The sequence below is a fragment of the Gymnoscopelus braueri genome, assembly GCF_963280865.1.
Source record: "Gymnoscopelus braueri genome assembly, chromosome: 1".
In the NCBI taxonomy this organism is placed as follows: domain Eukaryota; kingdom Metazoa; phylum Chordata; class Actinopteri; order Myctophiformes; family Myctophidae; genus Gymnoscopelus; species Gymnoscopelus braueri.
Genome location: NC_137603.1, coordinates 21,926,533 through 21,943,987, shown reverse-complemented (window position 1 = coordinate 21,943,987; position 17,455 = coordinate 21,926,533). Strand labels below are relative to the sequence as shown.

The 17,455-nt window shown below is 42.7% G+C and overlaps 1 long non-coding RNA gene across 1 annotated transcript in view; it reads left to right on the top strand.

Annotated features, from left to right (window-relative positions):
* Positions 1–8,751: 8,751 nt before the first annotated feature.
* The window catches only part of LOC308093034, a 43,760-nt gene continuing 35,056 nt past the window's right edge, over positions 8,752–17,455 (top strand). The window contains exons 1-2 of the long non-coding RNA XR_013933836.1: positions 8,752–9,137; positions 12,823–12,913. This is a non-coding gene — a long non-coding RNA (uncharacterized lncRNA). The remainder of the gene's footprint in view (positions 9,138–12,822; positions 12,914–17,455) is intronic.

The window sequence follows — 17,455 nt, the reverse complement described above, 5'->3', positions numbered from 1 at the left end:
CCTTGGGATTCGATAATTCATAACCTCCTCACATCCGATATTGGGTAGCAGGGGAGAAATGGACTTAAACAGTGTGTGTGCGTGTGTGTGTGTGTGTGTGTGTGTGTGTGTGTGTGTGTGTGTGTGTGTGTGTGTGTGTGTGTGTGTGTGTGTGCGTGCGTGTGCGTGTGCGTGTGTGCGTGTGTGTGTGTGTGTGGAGGAAGGCTGCATCATTAGAGAGAAGAGGTAATGGCTCTTATTGATTCGGCCCGCTGGGGCCTCCTCACCATTTCATGTTTAAAACAACACTGATCCTCATTACCCACACAGCCAATAAGACGGAGAGGAGAGAAGAGGAGAGGAGAGGAGAGGAGAGAAGAGGAGAGGAGAGGAGGACATTAATGGCAAATGAAATAAATGGTGAGAGGGAGCTGAGGACGGAAGGACAGAAGTGGATGGATGGATGGATGGATGGATGGATGGATGGATGGAGTTAGGGCGTTAAAATCCAGGGGTTCTGGGGATCAAACCGGGAACCTTCTGTTTCCCAAGCGGCCGCTCTACCTCCTGAGCCATTGCTGCCCATAAACAAAAAGCTCTATTATAAATTTTAAGTTTCATCATAACATTTTAGTTAAATATTTGTTTTTCTTAAATATGAAACATGAAATAATGCAGAAGTTATTGCACAAGTAATTGGCCCACTGTCGACAAGAAATGTAGTACTGATCGGTCCAGTGGTTTCCGACAAACAGGCAGACAGACAGACAGACAGATAGACAGACAGACTAAATGGCTAGCCTCCTACAGAGGCACTCTGTAAAAACAAAACAAGAAAAACTACGATGATAGGAACTATGGTCGGAACTAAAATGTCTCCCTGTTGATTAGATAAAGACAGTTTCCACATTGATGCTTTGGTGAGTGTTACGGTCTAAATGTTAGCAGGAAGTAATTATTGTCACATGGCAGGGTGAGTAATACTATCACCTCTTTAAATCTCTTCTCCTCCTTCCCTCTCTCACTTTGTTTTCTCCTCCATTTCCCCTGCAGTCTGTAATAAGACTAAAGAATTGACTGGAACACTGTTAGGCTGCATCAAATAAATCTCTGTGTTATTGCTGCTAACACAGACAGAGAGCTGTTTAGCCCAGAGCAAAGCTATCATTACTGCAACATTAAACCAAATCTCATCTCTCTCTCTCTCTCTCTCTCTCTCTCTCTCTCTCTCTCTCTCTCTCTCTCTCTCTCTCTCTCTCTCTCTCTCTTTCTTCCCCCAGTTTGAGCTTTGGCGGACAGATTTGAAGGAGGCTTTCAGCCAAGGCCCCCAAAACTGAGGTCGCCTGGAAAGACATCACGTTCCCTCTCTCCCTTCCAGATCCATATTTTCTGGTGCTCAGAGACTAATTTCTTTGTTTGACGGTTGGTTAGTTCTTCCTCTCCAGCTCTTACTAGGCAGGTGTCAGACACGTGTTCTGGTTATCGATCATCAGCTGGCCCCGGTGGAGAGAAACCTCCTCCTTGAAAGAGTGTCGAGGTGGCAAGCTCACAACGTGTTGTGAGCAATATTTATAAAACCCACATACACACTTAATCACTTTAACTTTCACTTTCAACGTTCCTTTCAAAATAGCAGAACAAAGGTAGATCTACAAGCTCAGAACGTGTTGTGAGCTTGTAGATTTTATAAATATTTAATGATTTAAATTATTTACAAGAGCTTGTGACTTTATGATAACTATATTGGATCCGTTGGAACACAGGTTGTTGTTTTCCATTTCCTGAAAAGTAACAGCTTTGGACATGCAAGGTTGCTACCCGACAGCGACAATATAGTGTTATACTGAGACATAAAATCTGTTCTCCTTCTTCACATTGAGACTTCACTATGAAAATACAGAGATTAAATCTCTGGCCCCAGTTTTACAGTTCAGATTTTTAGGGCATAAACACAGTCAGTCTACGGTGCTTAATTTCTCCCACAGAATGTATTTCTACGATCAATGCCTTATTAAACATGAAACAATGCCATTAAAGACATTTACGCTTACTATTTCTACGATCAATGCCTTATTAAACATGAAACAATGCCATTAAAGACATGGTTACAAACCTGAACTTTAAACTCAGCTTTGTGTGGGACTTCTGGTGTCACAGGTAAAAGGAAATGACAGCTTATGGCAGGAACACACTATACGACCTTCAAAGTATGATCGCTGTACAGTTCACACTACTCAACTTTCTGTTTTGTAATTGCCTATCTTGCGTCCAGTGGTGTAACAAAGTAACAAAGTACATTTACTCAAGTAATGTACTACACCTCAGAGGCAAATAATGTGCTTTATATTCCACTACAATTATTTGAAAACTTAATTACTAGTTACTTTGCAGATTTAGATGATTAATTGGTACAATTATGAATCCAAAATAATGCAAATGTTTTGAAAATAGCCGATCTACAAGCTCACAACGCGTTGCGGCGCGACGTGAGCTTGTGTATTGGCTATTTTCAACAAGATTACATTGTGAGCCTGTAGAGCAGCCATTTTCGAACAAGACAAGACAAGTGATTAATGATCAATAATTATCGTCCAATAACATGATCACAGGTATATGATTCTGAAATGGGCAATCCGCATAATGAGTACTTTTACATTTTTACGCTTACTTTGACTTTTAGTAAGATTTTGAACTTTGGACTTTTACTTGTAACAAAGTAGGCTATTGTTACACTGTGGTATTGCTACTGTACTTCAAAGTCCAATCTGAGTACTTTTACCACCACAGCACATTACACTACACAACTTTCTGTCTTGTAGTCGGGTTTCTTGCGTCACCGGTGGCTTGCACACTAGCCTACATGACTGATCAGCGACAGGGCGGTCACACATCACAAGATCTTTCACTAGGAGGCCCTTTCGTAAGGAAAGCAAGCGATCGACGCTCTCTGCTTCCATTCAATTACCGGTTCAATGTGCCGAGGCTCCCTAACCCCATACAGGCTTGTTAGCCTGCTGGAAGACGAGAGAGTAAATTAGAGAACCCCTGAGGGGATTTAAGCCCTGTTCTGTGGCATGTTGAGGGTCAGCACTCGCATGCACTCCGCATAGCAATGAGAGAACATGGGAAAGAATAAGAGAAAGAGAGGATTATTCAGATTTTCATGCATTCTTCCATCCATCTAGACCTCTCCAACTCCCTCTCCGTGACTCACACACACGCACGCACGCACGCACGCACGCACGCACGCACGCACGCACGCACGCACGCACGCACGCACGCACGCACGCACGCACGCACGCACGCACGCACGCACGCACGCACGCTTACATGAGAATATAGTGTAAAATTACACATTACGCCTCCTCAAGCACTCAGAGAGTCACATGAAACTCCTACCACGCACGCACACGCACACACACGCACACGCACACGCACACACACACACACACACACACACACACACACACACACACACACACACGCACACACACACAAAGCCATGGCTGAGCAGCCAGCCGGCAGATATTGAGATAAGCTGGCTAAAGGGCAGAGAGACCACAGAGCAGAACAGAGCAATGCGAGCTGTGAAGTGACGGACGTCGTCTTTTGACCCGGCAGATAAAGGCACTCTCCACATCGGCTCTGTCGCAGCATTAAAAGCCAGGGCAGTGTGTCTCCCAAGCTCAGCTGTATCTCCACATCTGAAGCGGTATATGATTCAGACGGGCCCATTAATAAATGATTCCTCACCACAAAGACTCTGTCTGAGCCACTGCCACCGCCTACTCTCAGATCTGCCGGCAGGCAGCTTCAGTCCATCTGTGTATGTGTATGTGCGCACTCGTTTGTATGTGTGTGAGAGAGTGTGCACGTGAGCGTGTCTTGCAGTGAGTCAATGGCATTCCTTCAATAACCCATCTAAGCAGTCAGTTAGACAACAATCTAACTGTGTGGTTATTATCTCCCATAGAGTTGAGATGGCGTGCCCAGATTGTCTGTTAGCCATGATGACCTTATACTTGCTCAGTAATAGCTCCCTTTTTAACAGTTTAACCACTTAGACCCAATATAATTATGGTGTTTCTTTGTGTGTGTGATCTTTTTACTCTGCTGTATACTGCACTTTCTCTTGCCCTGTAACTGCATCTTAAGTGCCGCGCTGCCTCTGGTGATAAAGCAGCAACTGATGTAGCAAATGTTTGTATTTTCATTTCATATGACAGCAGAAGCTACAACAAGATTTTTTTGCTATTACTCCTACAGATTTTCTCCAAACATCACGGAAATCGGTACACATTATCGGTAGTCCGAAATCAGATTGGATATAGCTTTTGGAGCTCTCCTGTAAAGTTTGCGGCCAGTGGATGACCATCTATTTGCTGCACTGGGCACACATTTTGTTCTAGGAACCGAGCCTGAATTCTGGTTCCTGTGACCTTAACCTACTTGCACTCTTAAGTTATGATGCAACGACCCAGTATTGAGTGTTGCAATGTTCCCACAGCTTTTTTTTCTCCCTTCTTTACTGCATGAGGAGTCTCTCCTCCGGTGGAAATACTTGGAGAACAAGGACGATGGATGCGAGGATGAAAGGAGACCCGGTGAATAGACCTTAGAGGGGCAGAGCACTGGGACAGAGGGCCACATGGGAGCTTGTAACAAGCATGTGTTAATTGAGCACAAGAATATTGAGCACAGGAATAACAAGCTGCGGTCCCGCCAGACCGCCACAGACAGGTGTTGATCAACTATGAGAGAGTGGAGCGAATCGACTGAGAACTGCATTGTTCAACAGCAATCACAGTGCCATGTCCCTCTCCACCATAAGGGGGGGGGGGTACTCTACGGCGGTGGTTGTCAACCTGTGGGTCGGGACCCAGGGGGGTCCCCCATGATGGGGGGGAGGTCCCCAGATGACAGTGAAGTGACAACCTTTTTAATACCTAAAAAAATCACACCCAGTGTGAAGTGGGCGGTGTGGTCACAGTGGTCATCACGGAAGAAGTGGAAGAAGTGATGGAAGAAGTGATGGAAGAAACCATAACTTAAAAAAAAACACATTTATGTTTTTTTTTAAGTTATGGTCCTATTTATAGGGCTATGTACATGTGTCATGTTTCCCTAGCCAATCACAGTCCTGAATAGACTGTGATTGGCCAATCACGGTGCAGGCTTAGGGGGGTACATTTTTGGCCAATCACAGCGCAGGATTTGGTGTGCAAATATCCAAACCTCACACATAGGGGCGGTTTCACCGCCCAAAAATATAAAAGACTAGAATAGTCTACATGGTAACCTCCACAGGTAACCTCCAATGAGCTTGTGATATAACAGAGCGATGTTTGAGCATGACATCATCAATGACACCAGCAAGGTTTATCCAGAGCCTTCTCTGGGTTTATCTAACTGTCCGTCCACCAGATAAGTCTCCATATTTGGGCATGTTACGTTTGTGATGTCCACCGTCCACCGTCGACCCAACGTCGACAATGACAATTTTTATATACTAGAAGTTCGGGCCGCTACTCGACCCTCATATCTAGAGTTCGGGCTGCTATGCGGCCTTCACACCTACGTCACACCACCAATCCGACCAATATGCCATATATGGAGATCTCTGTATCTATTATTGTGCCAATATGGAGATGATTTGTTTGCGCCTGATGCCATGATGCCGGTCCTCCCATAGGCCAATTTTGGACTAGAGGTTCGGCCACTACGTAGCCCTCACACCTACGTTGCACCGCAGATCGAACTGATATGACCTTATTTGGAGATCTCTGCATCTGTCAGTCCTTGTTCCTTTTATGACCATTTATGGAGATCCCTGATGTTATCAGTATATGCCCATATATGGGCATGCTGATATGCCCATATGGAGATATCTGTATCTGTCAGTCCTTGTTCCTTTGTTCCCATTTATGGAGATCTCTGTATCTGCCAGGCCATGTCCATTTAATGCCCATATATGGAGATCCCTTATGTCATCAGTATATGTCCATATATGGGCATGCCCCCTTTTGTGGGCATACTGATCTTTTCCCCTCTGTGTGTTATATCTGTAACCCCCGGCTGCTGGTATCGATGTGCCCATAGAGCACTGAAGTCCTGACGTCACTGCCGCTAGAGGCTGTTCCGCTGGTTCGTGGATTTATTTTTTGTGTTGAAATCCTCATTTGGGAATCTTAGATCACGTCATATAAGAACTGTGTTTGAAAAATAAACACACCACCCAGGCGATTTTACTCATATGGATATGGAGCATCGACTGAAGGTGGAAATTTACACATTTACCCAAAGAGTAACACAATAAACGCTAGAAACGAGTCAAACGACCCCAAAGACTGCATTTCCCATGAACGCGGCTGCTGTAGGGGACGGTGATTTCAGACCCGGAAGTGTAATCATTGGACACCTCGTTACTCAAATAAAATCAGAATATAATTGTTAGTCTCTTATCATCATGATATTGAATTATCCAGTCTGTTCATATTCACATGAGAACAACTGGCACTCTCATCAAGGTTAAGTTGCCTGGTGTCCATTATTGTGTGGACAATTATAGGGACTTACAGTATTAGTGCCTGTTTCATATACTGCATTTACGCATTTTGGTGTTTGATAGAATACATTATGTTGCAAGGCTTTGATTTTGACATTGAGAACATAAGAAGTAGATGTTCCAGTGTGTGTTACAGTACTGTATGTGCATGGGGCCTGGCATAGAAGTGTCTTTGTAAGAAGAGTAGTGGAGACAGGCTGGCCTGTTGAAAGTATTTCCATGTTCGTATGAATGAAAGGGTTTTGTACCTGGCTGGTACAAGGTTTGTTCTTTCATGAATCCTTAGTTGAGAGGTATAGATCAGTCAGCCCGGAACACTATTGAGTGACTGAATGAAACATACTAGGTAAAAGCTACAAGTGGATGTAGACAGGGAATTATTTATTTGGTGTCATGGACAGAATCCATGTAAAACTAAAACATACGACGATGTTAAAGCACGAGTGGTTGGATATGGAGAATTATTTCTTTGATGTGATGGACAAAGTTCACTCAAAGCTAAAATATATGACAGTGAAACTCCAAACATTTGATGTGCACTCAAAATTCACCTGTTGTGCTATTTTATGTTGATGTGCATATGTAGTGATGTAGCTTTTTTGAGAGAGAGAGAGAGAGAGAGAGAGAGAGAGAGAGAGAGAGAGAGAGAGAGAGAGAGAGAGAGAGAGAGAGATCTACGTGGTTCTGGTAATATTATTGGCAGCTTATTATGTCTGTGGCAAAAATTAAGTTTGACGAAAATGTCCTTCACAACCGCCATGGTGATGACCCCTGAGTTTATGAGATGTCTAAAAAAGCATTTTGTGTACAGTACATCTGTGTGTGTGTGTGTGTGTGTGTGTGTGTGTGTGTGTGTGTGTGTGTGTGTGTGTGTGTGTGTGTGTGTGTGTGTGTGTGTGTGTGTGTGTGTGTGTGTGTGTGTGTGTGTGTGTGTGTGTGTGTGTGTGTGTGTGTCTGCCACTTCTCCTGAATGGATGTTCTTAGTTGAGCTGTGGAGCTAAAACACGCCGCCCTGTGGCCGAGTTGGGAAGTGTAGACGAATACTCGCTAGCACTCCGTGGGAAAATGATGGAGTGAGTGATAAAAAAACACACACACACACACACACACACACACACACACACACACACACACACACACACACACACACACACACACACACACACACACACACACACACACACACACACACACGATATCTATGACAGAGCGAGAGAGAGAGAGAGAGAGAGAGAGAGAGAGAGAGAGAGAGAGAGAGAGAGAGAGAGAGAGAGAGAGAGAGAATCAGTCTATTTTCTTTAGTTATTGGATTCTCTTGGTCTCTTAAATAATTGGTCCGAGGGGATGGAGGATGGAGGAGAGCTGGAGCCTTGATAAGACCTCGTCACTCTTGCTTCACAGCGCCTTTCGTGCCTTTAATTGGCAGCAACTAGTGGCACCACGGCAGCCTGTCGCCCAGTAGACCCCCCCCCCCAACCCCCCAACCCCCCCAACCCCACCCTCCTAAAAAAAATACAATAAATAAAAGGAAAGGAAAACACAGTGATCCCCTTGGCTTTACACGGCACGCCCCACTGGTCCTTATAATACACCTGTCCTCCTGACCGAGTCTCACCCAGTCACCATGGAGCTATGGAGAGAGAGAGAGAGAGAGAGAGAGAGAGAGAGAGAGAGAGAGAGAGAGAGAGAGAGAGAGAGAGGGGAGGGGTATTTTGACAACCTTTTCAGTGTGAGAGAGACTGGGTCTCCTCTCTCTCTCTCTCCGCCCCCGTACACCCCCCCCCCCCTCTCTCACTCTCTCTCCCCCCCCCCCCCCCCCCACCACACACACACACACACACACACACACACACACACACACACACACACACACACACACACACACACACACTCACACACACAGACCGGGGCGGTCGTTCTACAGTCCGCGCACATCGTCCTCCACTTGGCCAGCAGCGTCACTTGGAGATCATCTCTGTGTCTACAGACACACAGTGTGATCATTGAAGGAGCAGAGAGGCTTCATTAGACAGTCTGTCACCTCCACTCTCACACAGACTCTCCCACAGACACACACACACTCACAGAGGAGAGACAATCCACACTGAAACACCGAAGACATTTACTACCGAGGCGGAGAAGGATTCTGTGGAACTCGGCAGTCTGTCATTTGTTCTGTCCGAAGGGGAACAAGTGTGTTTTGTGTGACTTTGCTCGGTGAGAGAAGAAGCAGAGAGGAGAGTCTGATAAAGATGACCGTCCAGCGCTGCTGGCTCTGTGCGTAAAAGTTACAGCTGGAAAAGATCAGATCTCTGGCTGTCCAAAGCAGCAAGCAACTCCATACAAACTCAGTTATTAAACGACTGGGACGCCGGACGAGGGGAGGATATATAACTTTTCTGCACTTGTTTCCTTTTTTTTCTCTCCTTTTTGCTTTTTCGCCTCCTTTTTCCTCGTTTGTTGTGCGCTGAGACGTGCGGATATTAAGCGGTGTGTCGCGGAGAAGAGAGAGAGCGGAGGAGCCGCTGAGGCTCCGCGCAGCAGCGCCCCGATACGAGGCTGAGCTGAGCCAAGACGGTGCCTCAGATCAAAGGTATATATACCGGACTATATATATATGTTTTATATCAGTGGTTCTCAAACAACGTCTTCATCTCAAGGTCTCCCAAACAGGGGTCATCGCTTGTGGTGGACATTTTTGTCAAAATTCTATTTTTGCCATGGACATAAAAATGAGTGGAAAATGATATTAAGACACACAGAGCTATAGTCTTAAATGACCTTTACATGTCTGTAACTCTGCAAGTGACTGCTGGAAAGACCAGATCTGGAAAGATGTGGTGGACATCAGATCTACATTTTGTGCACTCTCAGAGTTATGCACGGGGGTCCTTGAAAATAAAATAAAAGTTAGAGAACCACTGTTAGTGGACTCCTAATGTGCCATTATTGTGTCATAGTATGATAAATCAGTGTCATGCATATTCTGAAGAAAACCTGGAGACTGAGACATTCAGTAATTGGGTTTTATGATCAAAATAAGAACATTATTATCTAAACAATCTAAACAAAAAAAACTAGAATGTGCCACGGACAAGGCCACGTCTTGCCACGGACACAATGATGACCCCTTCAGAATCAGATCACGGCCACACATAATAATTTGAGTCCCAAATTATTATGTATGGCCGTGATCTGAATATATGTTGTGCCAGGACCCACCATACAAGATTTGTGTTGTTAAAATGGTTCCAAAACAATTCAAAATTGTTCACTTTTTTGGCGGAAATAGCAGATCTACAAGCTCACAAAGCATTGCATAGATTGGCTATTTTTAAATAGACGTTGTGGTTAAAGTGTTAGGCTATATTAACTCATTCCTTTTGGGGACCCCCTGCTGGAACCCCCACAAGGACTCCCTGGGGGTCCCCGGACCCCACTTTGAAAACCACTGGATAGCCTATACCCCTACCGGACACCTTCCAATCTTTAACCCCGGACAGTGGACACTATTGTGTGTAGTGTTCGTGCACTTGGAGTTGGAATTGCGGCTATATATAGCAATTGTTTTGTGTTAAGTATATATATATACTTAACACAAAACAATTGCTATAATCTTGTTTTACATCGCAAGTGACTGGATATCCGTGGTTGCTGTTGAGTTGCAAATATTTGAAAACATAATTCAAATTTAGCCTATAGGCTTTACATTTTAAACTTAGATCTGTATAGGCTATATAACAACTTTTTTTTATTCTTTAGATTTTATTTTCTCTCTATATGTTTCACATCAGGATGTAATGATTATTAGACTCAGAGCAATAACCCATATATCTCTCAGACTCCCTCCCCAGTCAGAGTAGGAGTTTGAATTAATGTATAATTATGTGCAGGATGTAATTTGTATAGGTGTGTGGGGACTTAATTTAACAGAATAAACCCCTTTTTTGAATATTTAATTTTAAAAGAAAAAAAACTCTCTCTCCAGTGTGCCATGTGATCAGCCTCTTGTGTGCCAATGTTGGCACCCGTGCCTAAGGTTGCCTATATACCCCAACAATATGCATGCTTATGTAGCCTAGTCTTATCACGACGATCAAAACCTATAGCTAATATAAAAATAATGTGATCCTCGATTCCTCGGTTGTTTGTAGCTGATCGCCCAGAGCTTCCTCCGGGCAATAAGCTGCTGATCTATGCTGATTAGACCTCATCATGGAGCCTATTTATTATTTCTCATAATATTATTAATATTGTATGAGCATATCATTAAAGTTTGGTTAAAGAATCGTGGCACTGACTGACTGTCATCCACTACCCACGCAGACAGCAGTGAACAACTAAGTACATTTAAGTACTGTACTTAAGTACAATTTTGAGGTATTTGTGTACTTTAGGCCTACTTGAGTATTTCCAATTTCCAATACTTTTACTCTACTATAAAATATTGTACTCCACTACAATTATTTGAAAACCTTACTTTATAGATTTTGATTATTATTAGGCCTACCAAACATACAGTAGGCCTACGTGAACCACTTCAGCCCTATAAACATTTCGGTCATTTGAAAATAGCCGATCTACAAGCTCACAATGTGAGCTTGATCTGCTATTTTCCAAAGATTTTTATACATTTGAAAACTTGAAATGGACATTCTGTAAATGACTACTTTCTACTTTTGGCCCACATTTTGATACCAATACTGTTGTAGGCTACTTTTACTCGAGTACATTTTCATTTCCGGACTTTTACTAACAGAGTATTTCTACATTGCAGTATTGATACTTTTACCTCAGTAAAAAATGTGAGTAGGTACTTTTTCCACCACTGCTATTAAATCATTTAAGCGGTGGAACAAATCTCATCTCATCATCCCGCGATGGGGAGGTCGTCAGATCAACTAAATTAGCCTGAATTGACTTCAGATTTGCATTGCTGCTGTTATTAATATTGTATGAGCATATATCATTAAAGTTTGGTTAAAACATCGTGGCACTGACTCACCCACTACCCACGCAGACAGACAGTGAAACACTGACAGTGAACCCACTATTAAACCAGTGTTGCCAGGCTTTGCGAGGGAAACAAGCAACCAGGTCTATGAAAACAAGCTCAAAAGAAGTGAGCCCTTCGCCCTTTAGGCTAAACATGGCTATTTGAAAATAGCAGATCTACAAGCTCACAACGCGTGGCATCGCGACAGGGCTTGTAGATCTTTTAATTATTTATGTATTTTATTATTTGTATTTATTTGATTCAACATAACAACCCAAATCTTGTAGGGGAGGTCCCTGGCATAAAATATTTTCAGATGGGTGTCCGCAGACAAATACAAATTAATTTGGGTGTTTCCTTGACTTGAAAATGTTTGAGAAACACAGGTTTAAACAACATTAGGAAGCAAGCCCAAAATAAGCAACTACACTTTAAGAACAAGCGAGCCCCAAACCGCAACCCGAACTACCTATATTTACAAGCAACTTTACAGAAAGTGGCTTATAATAAGCGGACATGGCAACACTGTATTACAGATCTCATCTCATCATCAGGTCGTCAGATCAACTAAATTAGCCTGCATTGACTTCAGTCTTGCAGATTGCTGCTTTTGTGATATTGTTTTTTTGTGCTCATGTTGTCTGCTGTAGATGTGGGATCAATGAATGTAGCCTATAGCCTATATAAAAGTAACGAATAAGCTGACCTTTCACACGCAAAGCCATTGGAGAAATCAAAAGACTGAACAGCACGACAAGTCGGACCCGAGTATCCGACCCTGCACGTTGTTGGAACCTAATCCTCATGAGTATTTCGTTGGAGCAAATCCGTTAGTTTTCTCTCATCCTGCTCTCAGGTTGTCTGTCTGTCTCTGGCTTTTTACAATCAAACAGTGGCTCAGTATATATATCCTCTATACACACCAATTACTTTTGGACAATCCTGTCAAGCTCCAATCCGCAGGACTGCATGGTTGTAAACGCAATTAATCCATGGTGTGTGTGTGTGTGTGTGTGTGTGTGTGTGTGTGTGTGTGTGTGTGTGTGTGTATGTATGTATGTATGTATGTGTATGTATGTATGTATGTATGTATGTGTATGTATATATATATATATATATATATATATATATATATATATATATATATGTATATGTATATGTATATGTGTATATATATATATGTATATAAAATGCGTGTAGTAAATGTTGTAGATGGAAACGGCCTGAAAGGATTTCCTTGCAGGACAAGGTGTTTATTTTCTGTCTGTCTTTGTCTCTCCAGGTTATGACAGAACGGAGTTGAAACATGGAACTTTCATGGATTTTGTTATTTTCTATCATCCATCGTTATGCACGGGGTCAAGGAGTTTACGGTAAGTGTGACAACTGCACATCAGAGAGGGTAGGAAAGGGGTGACTTATTATTGTCATGAAATATATTTGAGTCATAATAATATGGTTTTCAGTTTTCACCTACTGTGTTGTTGGTCAGTTACAAGGCTGTGATAACATCATGCTAGTGATTTTCTTTTCATTTTGTGAAATGCTCCAATAAGTGACATTTAAACCACGCTCTAGACAGTTTTTCTATAATGGAGCAAACACACACACACACACACACACACACACACACACACACACACACACACACACACACACACACACACACACACACACACACACACACACACACACATACATACACACACACACACACACACACACACACACAGAGGCACTTCTAAAAGGAAATAACTGGATTCACGTAGCCTAGTTCATGTTCATTTTAATCAAATTTGAAATGTTTGGTTAGTTTTGAGTTAGGATGCTCTCTAGCTTCACACACACAATTCACAATCAACTTAGAATAGAAATGTAATGTAAATCTTATAGTAAATAGCCTAATACGGAATGTAATAACGTGTAAATTGTCCATAACGGCCTGTCTGGTTGCATTGGTAGACATAGGTGGGTGAGTATTTATACTGTCTGTAGCTCACTGTTCCGCTCAATATTGCACCGAGTTCACATAATTGAGTGGATATTGCTGTTGTAAGAGCAAACAGTTCTAGAGGGGATAATATGGGAGAAGGTAGTGCATGTTTGTACTGGAGGTGTTGAATGTCAGCAGTGGTGTTAAAGTCCACTGATGCGGTCTGCTAGAACACTGGTTCTCAACCTGTGGGCCGGGGACCGCCAGGGGGGTCCCCACATGAAAACTTGAGTTACTATACGGTATAGTTACTTTACAGATTGAGATTATTATTACAAAACATACATTAACCAATTATACATCAGCTATTTGAAAATAGCCAATCTACAAGCTCGCAAGACGTCACATCGCGAAGCATTGTGAGCTTGTAGATTTGAGTACTTTTACTTAAGTAACATTTTCAATACAGGCCTTTTACGGGAAACAGAGCATTTTTATTATATTGTGGTATTGCTACTTTTACTTAAGCAAAAAGCATTTGAGTACTTCTTCCACCTCTGGTATTTGATTTGATTTTGTTCGGGACGTTTCTGGGCGTCAACCTTTGGGTAATCTCTCAAGAACAGATTCTGCACTGCGTTGGAATCTGTCGGGGAGGTTCGTCATAACGTGTGCGCATTCAGATCAGGAAGCAGGCCGCGCTTTACCCAATCAAATGTAGTGGGCGGGATTCACATGTCCGTCGATCTTTCCCCCTCGAAACAAACCCAAACTAATTTAACAATAGCGTCCGCGGAGCAGACAAAACCACGGAAAGATATTCACATTTTAACTTACTCTTTCATCATAGAAACAAGTGGGCTTATAACCAAAACGATCCATGTTCTCTGGGAGAAGTGATGTTAGTGTTCCGTGTAGAAATATTGTTAGTGGGAATGAAAACATAGTGGCACCCACCGGAAGTGAAAGCTGAAGGCAGACCTCTAAACCCCGGTTTCCTTGCGCACTGGTGTCACGTTTTCTTCCGCCCAGAGCCAACAGACATAGAACAAACAGCAGAGGTCGCTGTTTTTCATTTTCAGTTGGATTTGGGTTCCCAGATTGACCTTTGGGCAGTATAGGTGCACTATTAGTGTCCCTGAGCCGGGGAGGAGGGGCCTTTACTCTGAAAAAGTAAAGGTCCCCAGCTAAATTTGTTGATACAGCATCACAATCATTTTAACTATCCATATTTTATACGTTGGCTATTCAAAAATAGCAGATACACAAGCCCACTGTGAGCTGCAAGCTTGTACATCTGCTATTTTTTAACTATAAAAAAATATCTTGAAAGTAATTCCGTTTTTTAGAAACCGAAACTCACAGATCTTGGTTAGCTTTCTAAATGTCTAAGAATGACAGAAGTGTAAAATGTGTCTGTGGATATAGCTACTGTACATTTAGGTCTAACAGACTTTTCTTGCATCTGACAACATAGGTTCAGTTACTTTCTCTCCAGGCGGTTGGCCAGATATGCATCCTGTCGCTCGCGGCAACGTGAACACACAAACTAATCCATCAGCTTTGATATTTCTGTGTTGAGGTCTGAGTACATGTGGCAGCCATCGAAAACACATTCTGTTCAGCTGTTGTAGCGTATACGCTGTACAGCGTAATATGCACTGTCATAAGAAATGTTGTATCCTGCCATCAGGCATTCAAACCACACAAAGTCTGTCAGTTGATGAGGCCCTATAGGCCCTGTAGCTCTACTCTTTGCCTTTTGTCAAAGAGAGAAGAGTACATTCCTGAAGTCTATAACTCAACAGCCATAACTCTACATTGGTGATTGGACTATAATACTTCACGGCACTAACCATGCTTTCTCAATGTGGTAAAGTTGGTATTGTGCACTGTAAAAGCAGATTAAAATCCAAATCCAATTTTTTTTAACCACCCCTCATGCTTTACTCTACTGTATACAGTGGCCAGGCCATTGACAAAGCCACAGAGGCAGGCTGCGCTGTCCAGAGTGCTGAAATTAGTATACAGATTGACTCACTCTTAGCTTTTGTACTGTAATTTAGCCTATAGTAGCCTAAAGCATGGGAAATCCAGCATGGCGTTACAAGTCAGAGGTAAAGAGTGTATAGTGATGAGATATGGAGAACATACTGTAGATAAGGAGCAAATACAAACTAAGATATCATGCAGTATAACTTCCAAATGTTGCGCCAGTGTTGTTCTATTAACTTTTGTTGACAGCACATATTGTCTCTATCAATTGTCTGTAATTGGAAATCTGTAAAAAATGTCAAATAGGCATCAAGAATCAGCAGTTCTAAACATTTGTACAAACAGCTAACAACAGTGTGCAGACTGTATTTGAGTTTTTAGGGCTGAGTTTCTGTTTGTCCTGCACTTGATCAGAGAAGATGTGCCTGCTCTATGTTTCTTATTTATTGTGACAGTGCAGTACCATGTTGACTCAGGTGGAGGCAGATAATGATGCACCATTGTAGTGATGTAAAGTTTGACTCTGCTTTGGAAATAATCTCTCTGAAGTTCATTCAACAAGATTATTTATTTATTTATCTACTTTAAGGTAGTGGGACCGGGCACCGGCAACTCAAGCACGGCTTGGGTAACTACGTTGTTTGGTAGGATTCAACCTTAGTCCATCAGGAGGTATCATTGTTTTCGAGGTGAGCGTCTCAACCATATGCACAAAAACACATGCCTTGAAACATGCATTTGGATCACTGTTGTGGTGGTCTGAAGAATGATAGCTGCCTCCGCAGTCACTGCAGAGGCAGGAAAAGTCTCTCATGCTCCATGGAGCCAGAAGACCAGTATAGACTCTCTGTTTGATTATTTAGTGGTGCTGCACAGCTTTTTGTTCCTGAAAAAAAGCCAAAAATGCCACTGGCGCTAAAATAATTTGACATTCGAAATTGAACAAATGGTTTGCATATCACACATAACAAAGCAGCACCAATAGGCACGATCGGGACAGGATCCAACCAGTTTGGCTCGCTGGCTCACTGTGTGCAGTTATGCTCCAAATGGGTTTCCTCACCTCAGAGCTGTTTAGCACTCACAGTTGGAGGCAGATTCGATTCACTGTCCGCTGGGGGTTCAACTGTATAAGTGTGTTTGATTGATGTTACTGTTTTGGACGGCTGTGATGTCCATTTAGACTGTGTGTTATCTCAGGGGTATGTGTGTGTGTGTGTGTGTGTGTGTGTAAGTGTGCGTTTGTGCATGTGTGTGTGCGCGCATGCGTGCACGTTTGTGTGTGTGTGTGTGTGTGTGTGTGTGTGTGTGTGTGTGTGTGTGTGTGTGAGGTCATGTGTGGTTTGTCTTGCCGCAGATGCTCCAGATTGTTGGCTCAGCTGGAAGGAACTTTCAGTTTAACAGGCTGTTTCCCTGACAGTATTGATGCTGCCAGCTTGCTGAAGGGCGGCATTAGGGCCGTCACGTTCATGAAATTGTATACTTGACCATTAATTGTCATACAAATTATTTAATTGTGTTTTTAGCATTGAACATCGGAACATAATGAATGAAAATAAAATTTCTGCTTGCCTTTTAGGCATTGTAAACAAAAAATACACAGGGTAGATATGATATTAAAAATAGTGGAAATAGCCTAATCTAAATGTATTGAACATGTTTCAACATGGAGACCTGAGATAATCGCTATTGAGATAATAGTGATTATCTCAAATAATTGCAATCAATTCTGTAATAATTGTGACAGGCCTAATACATACAACCATTTCAGATCTTCTCGTTTTGATGATTATTGCTCTCTCAGACAGCATCCAGTAGGGAACAGCAGGGAAGGTGGTTGAGAGAGTGCTATAAAGTAGTGGTACCCAACCTTTTCTGGATCATGGCCAACTTAAAAATCTCGTAAGCATTCGCGGCCCACCCATCCAACCACTTAACATGGCAGCCCAATGGTTGCCGTGTTAAGTGGTATGGATGGATGGATGGG